The sequence below is a fragment of the Populus euphratica genome, unplaced genomic scaffold (assembly GCF_000495115.2).
Source record: "Populus euphratica unplaced genomic scaffold, PopEup_1.0 scaffold410.1, whole genome shotgun sequence".
In the NCBI taxonomy this organism is placed as follows: domain Eukaryota; kingdom Viridiplantae; phylum Streptophyta; class Magnoliopsida; order Malpighiales; family Salicaceae; genus Populus; species Populus euphratica.
Genome location: NW_011500296.1, coordinates 187,032 through 197,205, shown reverse-complemented (window position 1 = coordinate 197,205; position 10,174 = coordinate 187,032).

Below are 10,174 nucleotides of genomic sequence, written 5' to 3'. Positions count from 1 at the left end.
TTGATGTCTTCTCCCAAGTGTAGGAGTGTCGAAGTAATAAATAACCCGGCAAGACCGGGGTCGAACCACAGGGAGGTTAATTGTGCAAATTATAAACAACAATTATAAAACAACAATAACAACAACAACAACAATAACAACAACAACAACAACAACAACAACAACAACAATAATAATAATAATAATAATAATAATAATAATAATAATAAAGAAAGAGAAGAAGAAGAAGATGATGAGAACTTGGAGATGGAAAATTAATGTGAAGATGATGATGATGAGAACTTACTTTGAGATGAAATATTAATGTAACAATTACACAATAATAATAACAAATGTCAAGGTTAGAGGATCCATTAATGGTATGTTAAACAAGTATAGTATAAACTCTTATTATTCAATTGAAAACCACACAAAAAGGAGGTTCCAATCAGATTATAGATTGTTAACATGATTACATTAGTCATCTTATTCAATTAATGCTAATACTTGTAAATCTCGTCAAGCATTCATGATTATAACTTATGTTAACAACAAATCAAGTTCCTTTCATAGCTCAGGTGTCGGTTATACCATACATTATGGGCTATGAAAGTGCCAAGCATTTGTTGTACCAAGTGTTATACAACATAAAATCAAGATTAATCATTTAACAAGCAAAGTATTAAAGAGTGAACAAGATAACAAATATAAAACATGTTAGTATCAAACATTAAAGTCCATATTAAGTTTACATTATACTTATTCTTACACCATTAGTGTAACCTTTTCACCTTGACATAACTAACTTAGCTAGACATAATGAAAGAAAGCAAAATAAATAAACAAAATAAGAACATAAAAGTTAACTAAGTAAAGGAAAGGAAGTGAAAGGCATAAACTTAATAATAATGAAAGCAAAGCATAAACATTACAAAAAATACAAAGAGAGAAAGGAAGAGCATGATCTTGATCTGGAAATCAAGATGCCTAAATGCATGGCAAATGCCTCCTTTTATAGGCCAAAATTGGGAACTATTGATTTGATGACTAATTGATAAGTGGGTGACCAACTTTTGACTTGGTGACAATCCTTATCTTCTCTTGTCTGCCCAAAACGTCATTGATAACGTCAAAATTGGAGCCAGTTGCAAACATGAAAGTTGTAGGCAATTGTCTCAGCTTTCTTGTGTAAAACATTCAGCTCATTTGGACTTCTAGAACTCCAGATATGGCCAAAATACCGAACAGTGCTCGGGCTGGAAGACAGATTCAGGCTTCTTTGTTGTTGCTACAATTTGGACTTGCAAATGGCCTTTTTAGATCTTGGGCTCCATATGAAAGTTGTAGGCCTATGTCTTACCTTTCCATCCATATAAATTGGATCTAAATCTGAGATCTGTAGCTCCAGATATGACCCAATTACTGAACAGTGTTCCAGTTTGGATTGCACCGACATCTCTTTTCTAAGTTTGACCATCTCTTTGCCTTTGCAATTTAAGTTCTTAAAGTCATCAATCAATATTTTCATTCATGTGATAGGCCTGCATTTAAAATGAATATTTACCATAAATTAAAGGTATCTTATATTATTAGATATATTATTATAAAACATGTTTAGTTAAGGAGTTATTGATACTTCAAGTGCAAAATGATGATATAAAATCATGATAAAAATGCACTTTTAAGTACTAATCACACCCCTCAACAAGCTTATTACTAGTCCCTAGTAATCAAAGCGTTAAAACAATTTGCAAATTTCACAAAGCAAGGTATTCATCATTTAACTTCCATTAATCTATCTAGACAAACAAACTCTCATTAAATTTATATATCTTCTCAATACCTCTTAACAAGATATTAATAAACCTTTCTTTTATGCTCAATGTATCAACACATAATTATGGGGCTTTTCTTGGAAGAAAACAAAATTTTTGTTCTAATGTTTAAGGTTAACTTCCTTGGGTTGGGATTATTATTTTTGTCTTTTTTTTTTAAAAATCTATATACATATAATTTAAAAACATCATGCATCTTTAACCCATGTAATGAGCTTCAGCTAATGACTCCCAGACCAGTTGGTTTTAGGGCGTTAGGTGTTAAGACACCCCTACGAGCTTAGTAACTCGGGTCGCAGATAATGATATGTAGATAGTGCAATGTTTGATTCCCTTAAGCTTTTCTCCTCAACCCATGTAACAAGCGTTGGACCAATAGCTCCCAAGTTAGTTGACTTTAGGGTATTAGGTATTAAAACACCCCTTCGGGCTTAATTGCTTAGGTTAGGGAGGCTACGAAACCAAACTTATCTACATTTTTATTATCATCATTTTTTTTTCTTTTTTTTCTTTTATTTTCATGTTTTTGTTTTTTAATTATATACAATCCCTTTCCCTTAGTTGTTACCTTTAACAAAAGAACATAAATAATGTAATAATCCAATATGCAACCCACAATCATATGTTAAAGTGTGTGTGTGTACATTAAGGTTTAAGAATACATTTTAAATAAGTATATGAGCAGAATTAAGTGGTAACAATACGAGAGTTTGTAAACCTGAATATTTCAGGAAGTATTATAATAGACCTTGTTAAGAATGGTTACTAAGATGCGTCTCAAGAGTCACTTTAACAAAAGAACTCCTTTACTCTACCATCCTAGTAACAACAATTATGCACATGCTTTATGAAATGAAAAACAATTTTTTTTTTATCAACTACTACCCTCTCCCCCCAACCAAAACGAGACATTGTCCTCAATGTTCTAAGGTAGAAAGATAGAGTATAGAAGATATCACCTGAAATAACGAACACTGATAAAACCTGAAACACACTAAAACAAAAATAAGAAATAACAAAACACAATAATAAAACCAAAAGACACAAAAATTCACAAATGAAGGCTCAAATCCAATCTAAGCTTTTTACGGCTTCCCGTAGATGACCAATTTATGCGAGTCATGGAAGGATCAATCACAGGAATGAAAGATTGTAGTTGGTCAATCAATTATTCAGCAGTAGTAGCAGAGATTATGATTTGTCGTGCAAAAGATGTTAGAAATTCCTATTCCACAGCATGATTAAGAAAAGACAACAACTTATCATAATAACCATTAACATTTAACAAACCTATGAGTTTATGGTGAATGTGCAATTGAGCCCAAGAGGAAATATGAAAGATCTCTTCCAATGTGCCTAGACCACCTGGTAAAGCAATGAAGGCATCAGCATGGTTAAACATTGCATTCATTCGAGCCGACATTATGGAGACCTGAAGTTCCTCTCCAATTGTTTTTCCAATCATGTCCCCTTGTGCCAAAGCTTCAGGGACGACTCCTAAAACTTGACTACCTCCTAAAAATGCAGCTATTGACACACCTCCCATTAACCCAAGACTGCCTCCCCCATACACTAAATGAATCTTTCTCTCAGCTAGCACCTGACCAAGATGATTTGCTGATTCTAAAAACTCCTTTTCTTTCCCAGGACTAGATCCACCGAAAACACAAATATTTCTTATTTGATGACTTGAGGAACTTGCCATTTCTACACACTTCTGTATTTGTTGAATGTATGGGTTAAGTAGAAATGAAAGGAAGGAAAAGAGGGTTTTATAGATGAGAAATTAGAAAGGCAATCATAACACCTATATGTAGGCCAGCTGGAGTCTCACACACTCTCTCTCTCTTTTTATTTGTTTATTTATTTACTTTTGAAAAAGCATGTGTATGTACAGGTAGTTGTGATTGTGGCTCACATCTTCCCTTGGTTTTAAGTCCAAGAATGGCTTAAACACCCTCTATGGGTCGGGGATAGGCTTCCCATCCAGTTTTCTTAAAAACTGGCAAACAGGGTCTTTTTTAGTCAGATTCCCAAGACTAAGTCGATCATGTTCTTTATGAAATAGTGGCCATAAATCATGAATTGCACGATGCACATCTCCACTAGGATGCGTCTCAAGACTCAATAGAAGATTATCTAAAGACTCCTTACTCAGGCCATCCTTAATGAATTGTATTTATCTTCACGGTTTATAGATACCATTCCTAAAGAACGACATTGTGTATTACAAGTCCATCTAGCACATCGATGACAGACTTCTAGTCGTTTTGCACGACGTTTCTTTGCAAAAGTACTTTTACCTGTTCCAGGCATGTGTGAAATAAAGAAATTAGAGGACTCACCTGATAATCAGACCTTTGCTTCAATCAACCAGTGAATATCTTCAGGAATTCCATGATTCATTAACAATCTCAATCTTGCACATCTAGCACGGTAAATTTTTGTAATTGCATTCTGAGGCAGAGCTAGAAAATACTTTTTCAATTTTTCAAGATTAGTGTCCATTTGCAAATGAGAATTGGAAGAGAGATTCAAAGAATGGCACAGATATATACATAGATATCAGTAGTTCTGGGAAACTGAAAGAACCGACTTAAGTCACGGAGTACCGTTATCCGCCATTTGACCGGGTGAGAGAAACTTGCAAAAATCACTCAAAAAGAAACAAAAATAAAATAAAATAAAATCAATCTTTATATACAGGATCACACAATTCAATAGAGTTATGTTCAACTGAAAAATTATCAAAGTAAACTTTCAGACGATGTCCATTTACCTTAAAAGCATTGCCATTCTTTGGATTCTCGATGTCATAGGCCCCATATGGATACACATGTTTCACAATAAAAGGACCGCTCCATCTTGATCTTAATTTTCCAGGAAATAAATGCAGTCGAAAATTATAAAGCAAGACTTTTTGACCAACATTGAAGGTTTTTCTCTGTATTTTGTTGTCATGAAACTCTTTAATTCTTGCTTTATGAATTCTTGAATTTTCATATGCATCATTTCTTATTTCCTCAAGCTCATTTATTTGTAATTTTCGCAGTTGACTAGCATCATCGAGATTTGAATTGAAAGCTTTAATAGCCCAATAAGCTTTATGTTCAAGTTCCACAGGCAAGTGACAAGGTTTTCCATAGACTAGTCTATAAGGTGACATACCTAATGTTGTTCTATAAGCAGTTCGATAAGCCCAAAGTGCATCATTAAGTCTTAAAGACCAGCCTTTCCTATTAGGGTTCACTATTTTCTCTAAAATATGTTTGATCTCCCTATTAGCAAGCTCTACTTGTCCACTTGTTTGAGGGTGATAAGGGGTGGCAACTTTGTGTGTGATTCCATATTTTTTCATTAAAGACTCAAATGGCTTGTTGCAGAAATGTGTTCCACCATCACTTATTATGGCTCGAGGGACTCCAAATCGACTCAAAATATTTTCTTTCAAAAACTTTATCACTGTTTTGTGATCATTGTTTCGACTTGGAATTGCCTCTATCCATTTTAAAACATAATCTACTATGACTAATATGTATAAGAAACCAAATGATGGAGGGAATGGGCCCATGAAATCTATACCCCAATAGCCAAAGATCTCAATGACAATAATAGGGTTTAAAGGCATCATATGATGTTTTAAAATAGCTCCCAACTTTTGACAATTTTCACAAGACTTGCAGAATGCATGTGAGTCTTTGAACATGGTGGGCCAGTAAAATCCACTTTGTAAGATTTTTGCAGTTGTCTTTCTTGATGAGAAATGGCCCCCACATGCCTCAGAATGACAAAATTTAATGACACTACTTACCTCATTGTCAGGAATGCATCTTCAAAATATTTGATCAGGACAATATTTGAATAAATAAGGATCATCCCAATAAAAGTTCTTCACTTCGTTCAAAAACTTTCTTTTATCTTGGGTACTCCAAGGCATTGTAGAGACAAAAAGTAAAGATTCATCGGGAAAGTAGTCATCGATTGGTGTGATGTCAGTTTTCGAATCTGTTGTCAATCTTGACAAGTGATCTGCGACAACATTTTCGCTGCCTTTTTTTATCTTTGATTGTGATATCAAATTCTTGAAGTAATAAAATTCACCTCACCAATCTAGCCTTAGAATCTTTCTTAGAAAGAAGATATTTCAATGCTGCATGATCACTAAAAACAACAACAGGTGAGCCAACAAGATAAGATCTGAATTTTTCATATACAAATACTACTGCAAGTAATTCTTTTTCAGTGGTGGTATAATTCATTTGAGCACTATTTAAAGTTTTACTTGCATAGTAAATTACATAAGGTTTCTTATCTTTTCTTTGTCCCAAAACAGCACCTACGGCATAATCACTAGCATCACACATTATTTCAAAAGGTAATGACCAATCGGGAGGTTGAATGATAGGAGCACAAGTAAGCAAGTTTTTAAGTTTAACAAAGGCTTCTTCACAATGTTCAGTCCATTCAAAAATAGTATCCTTTGTTAGAAGGTTACTTAAGGGCTTAGATATTACACTAAAATCTTTGATGAACCTTCTATAAAAACCAGCATGTCCCAGGAATGATCTAACATCTTTAAGAGATTTTGGTGTTGGCAAGTTTGCAATTAACTCGATTTTAGATTTGTCAACCTCAATTCCTTTTGATGAAACAATGTGACCAAGTACAATGCCGTTTTTTACCATAAAATGACATTTTCCCCAATTCAGCACAAGATTCTTCTCTTCACACCTAGTCAAAACCTTTCCTAAGTTAGTCAAACAATCATCAAATGAATCGCCAAAAACAGAAAAATCATCCATGAAAATCGCAAGAAAATGTTCAACCATATCACTAAATATACTAAGCATGTATCTTTGAAATGTGGCTGGTGCATTACATAATCCAAAAGGCATCCTTCGATATGCAAAAGTACCAAATGGACATGTGAAAGTAGTCTTTTCTTGATCTTCCAATGCAATTTCAATTTGGTTGTAACCCGAATAGCCATCTAGGAAACAATAAAATTCATGACCTGCAACTCTTTCTAGGATTTGATCCATGAAAGGTAAAGGAAAATGATCTTTTCTAGTCATTGAATTAAGTTTCCTATAGTCAATGCATATGCGCCAACTAGTAACAGTTCTAGTGGGAATTAACTCATTGTTCTCATTTGTTATCACAGTGACTCCAGACTTCTTAGGTACAACTTGGGTAGGACTTACCCATTTCCTATAAGAAATAGGATAAATGATTTCATTATCTAAAAGCTTAATGACTTCATTTTTCACTACTTCTTTCATATTAGGATTTACCCTTCGTTGCATTTCTCTAGAGGGTTTAGCATTTTCCTCTAAATAAATTCTGTGTGTACAAATCAAAAGACTAATTCCTTTTATATCAGTTATGGTCCATCCTAATGCATTTTTGTGCATTTTCAGAGTTTGTAATAACTTACCTTCTTGATGTGCATTAAGTTTGGAAGAGATTATTACCGGAAAAGTTTTATCTTCTCCCAAAAATGAGTATTTGAGATTGGATGGCAACGACTTCAAATCAGGTTTTGGTGGTTGAACACTTGAAGGTATGGACTTAATTGATCGTGGTGGCAATTCCTCAATTTGTGGCCTTCAATTACTTGTCTTTGATTCTTCCTGAAAATAAATCATTTCCAAATCATCAGATTCATCAATCTTAATTTCACTGGAAGTGGTTGGAAATTGATCATGAATTAATTTTTCAGTAAAGTCCACTTCCTGTAAGTCATTATCATCTTTAGGTTGCTTGCAAATGTTGAAAATATTCATCTCCAATGTCATGTTTCCAAATGATAGCTTCATCAGTCCATTCCTACAATTAATCAATGCGTTAGAGGTTGCAAGAAACGGACGTCCTAAAATAACAGGAAATGAATTACATGCTTCAACAGGTTCTGTGTCCAAGACAATAAAATCCACAAGATAAATGAATTTATCGACTTGTACTAACACATCTTCAATTATTCCTCTAGGCACTTTTATAGATCTATCAGCAAGTAAAAGAGTTATAGAAGTTGGTTTTAACTCACCTAGATTGAGACTCTGAAAAACTGAATATGGAAGTAAATTCACACTAGCACCAAGATCAAGTAAGGCTCTTTCAATTTTATGCTCTCCAATAAAGCAGGAAATTGTAGGACAACCAGGGTCTTTATATTTCAAAGCATTATTGTTTTGAAGAATAGCGCTTACTTGTTCGGTTAGAAAGGCTTTCTTTTTCACATTCAGTTTCCTCTTCACAGTGCAGAGATCTTTCAAAAATTTAGCATAGGAAGGAACTTGTTTAATAGCATCCAACAAAGGTATATTGATCCTGACCTGTTTGAAAGTTTTAAAGATTTCAAAATTGTGATTAACTTTCCTTTGTTTGGTCATGGCTTGAGAAAATGGAAGTGCTAGCGGTGAATAAGTCATTTCTTTGCAATTTTCAGATTCATCCCCTTCCTTACACTTAGAGATTGACTCATCATCTTTCTCATAAGGTTCAAGAGAGGGTTTTTCAATAACCTTACCACTCCGCAGAGTAGTGACTGATTTGACTTGATCCATATGTTGGCTTCCGGAACTACTTGCATTTGCATTGTATTGCCCCTTGGGATTTTGTTGCGGTTGAGATGGAAACTTACGTTTCTCTTGGAAATTGAGAGTAGATGTTAATTTAGCAAGAGTATCTTTAAAATCTATCATGTTTTGAGCAAGTTGAGTATTGATTGTCTCTTATTTTTCAATGAATGCATGCAATGTTTCCTCAAGATTTCTTCTAAGAGGTGGAGCATAAGGAGGTGCATATCCATGAGAATTTTGGAAATTATGGTGTGTTTGAAACGGTGGTTGTGAAGTTTGTGCATTGTTGTTCTCACTCTTCCAACTAAAATTTGGGTGATTTCTCCAACCAGGGTTGTATGTTTGGGAGTATGGGTTGTGGTTGGCCCTTTGAAAACTGTTTAAAGCATGGGCTTGTTCATGGAGACATTCCTTAAAAGAAGGCAAGGTTGGACAATCGTTGTTTGAGTGTTCATTTGTTTCACAGATTTGACATACAATGTTTTCAACAAATTTTAATTGACCACTCTTTTTGAATTCTAGTGCCTCGACTTTTCTAGCTAAAGATGCAAACTTGGCTTGAAGGTCATGATCTTCCCTAAGGTTGTACATACCTCCACTAGATGTATGAAGTTGAGTTTTACTCGGTGCCTCATAAGTACCCTCGGTGTCCCAATTTTGAGGATTTTCAGCTAACAAGTCTAAGTACTCCATTGCTTCATTAGGGTCTTTATCTTCAAAAGTTCCATTGCACATCAATTCAACCATTTGCCTATCTTTAAGTGTTAACCCTTCATAGAAATGTGAAACCAATCTCCATGTTTCAAAACCATGATGAGGGCAAGTACTAAGCAAGTCTCGATACCTATCCCAACATTTGTTAAATGTTTTTCCTGGTTTTTTAGTGAAAGTGGTGATTTGTCTCTTGAAAGAGTTTGTTCTATGAGATGGGAAAAACTTCTTTAAAAACTGTTGTTGCATTTCATCCCAAGCACGAATGGATCCTGGTCTCAAATTTTATAGCCATGTTTTAGCTTTATCTTTTAATGAAAAAGGAAAAAGCTTTAATCTGATGGTGTTCATGCTACAATTTAAGTTATTATATGTGTTGCACACCTCCTCAAATTCCCTTAAATGCAACTATGGATTTTCCAATTCTAAACCATAAAAAGAAGGTAAAAGTTGAATAATACCTGGTTTAAAATTAAAATGAGATGCATCAGGAGGAAAAACTATACATGATGGTGCACTTGTTCTTGTGGGATTCATGTGGTCTCTAAGTGTTCTAGCACGATTATTCTCATTATTTTCATTATGAAGTGATTGATTATCTTCTTCAGCCATATTTTCTGAAAATGATGAGGATACCCTACAAAGTCTACCACTTGATGTACGTGACCACACTCTCATGCACGTGTAGGAATAAAAATAGAAAAGAAGAAGAAGAAAGCAAAAGAAGGAGGAAGAAAACAAAATAAAAAGAAACAAAAGAAAAGAAACAAAGTTATATACAAGAAAAGTGAAAAGAGAAAATAAAATAAATACTATAATTTATACAAGAACTTACCTCCCCGGCAATGGCGCCAAAAACTTGACACGACTAAAAGGTTGATGTCTTCTCCCAAGTGTAGGAATGTCGAAGTGATAAATAACCCGGCAAGACCGGGGTCGAACCATAGGGAGGTTAATTGTACAAATTATAAACAACAATTATAAACAACAATAACAACAATAACTATAATAATAATAATAATAATAATAATAATAATAATAATAATAATAATAATAATAATAATAATA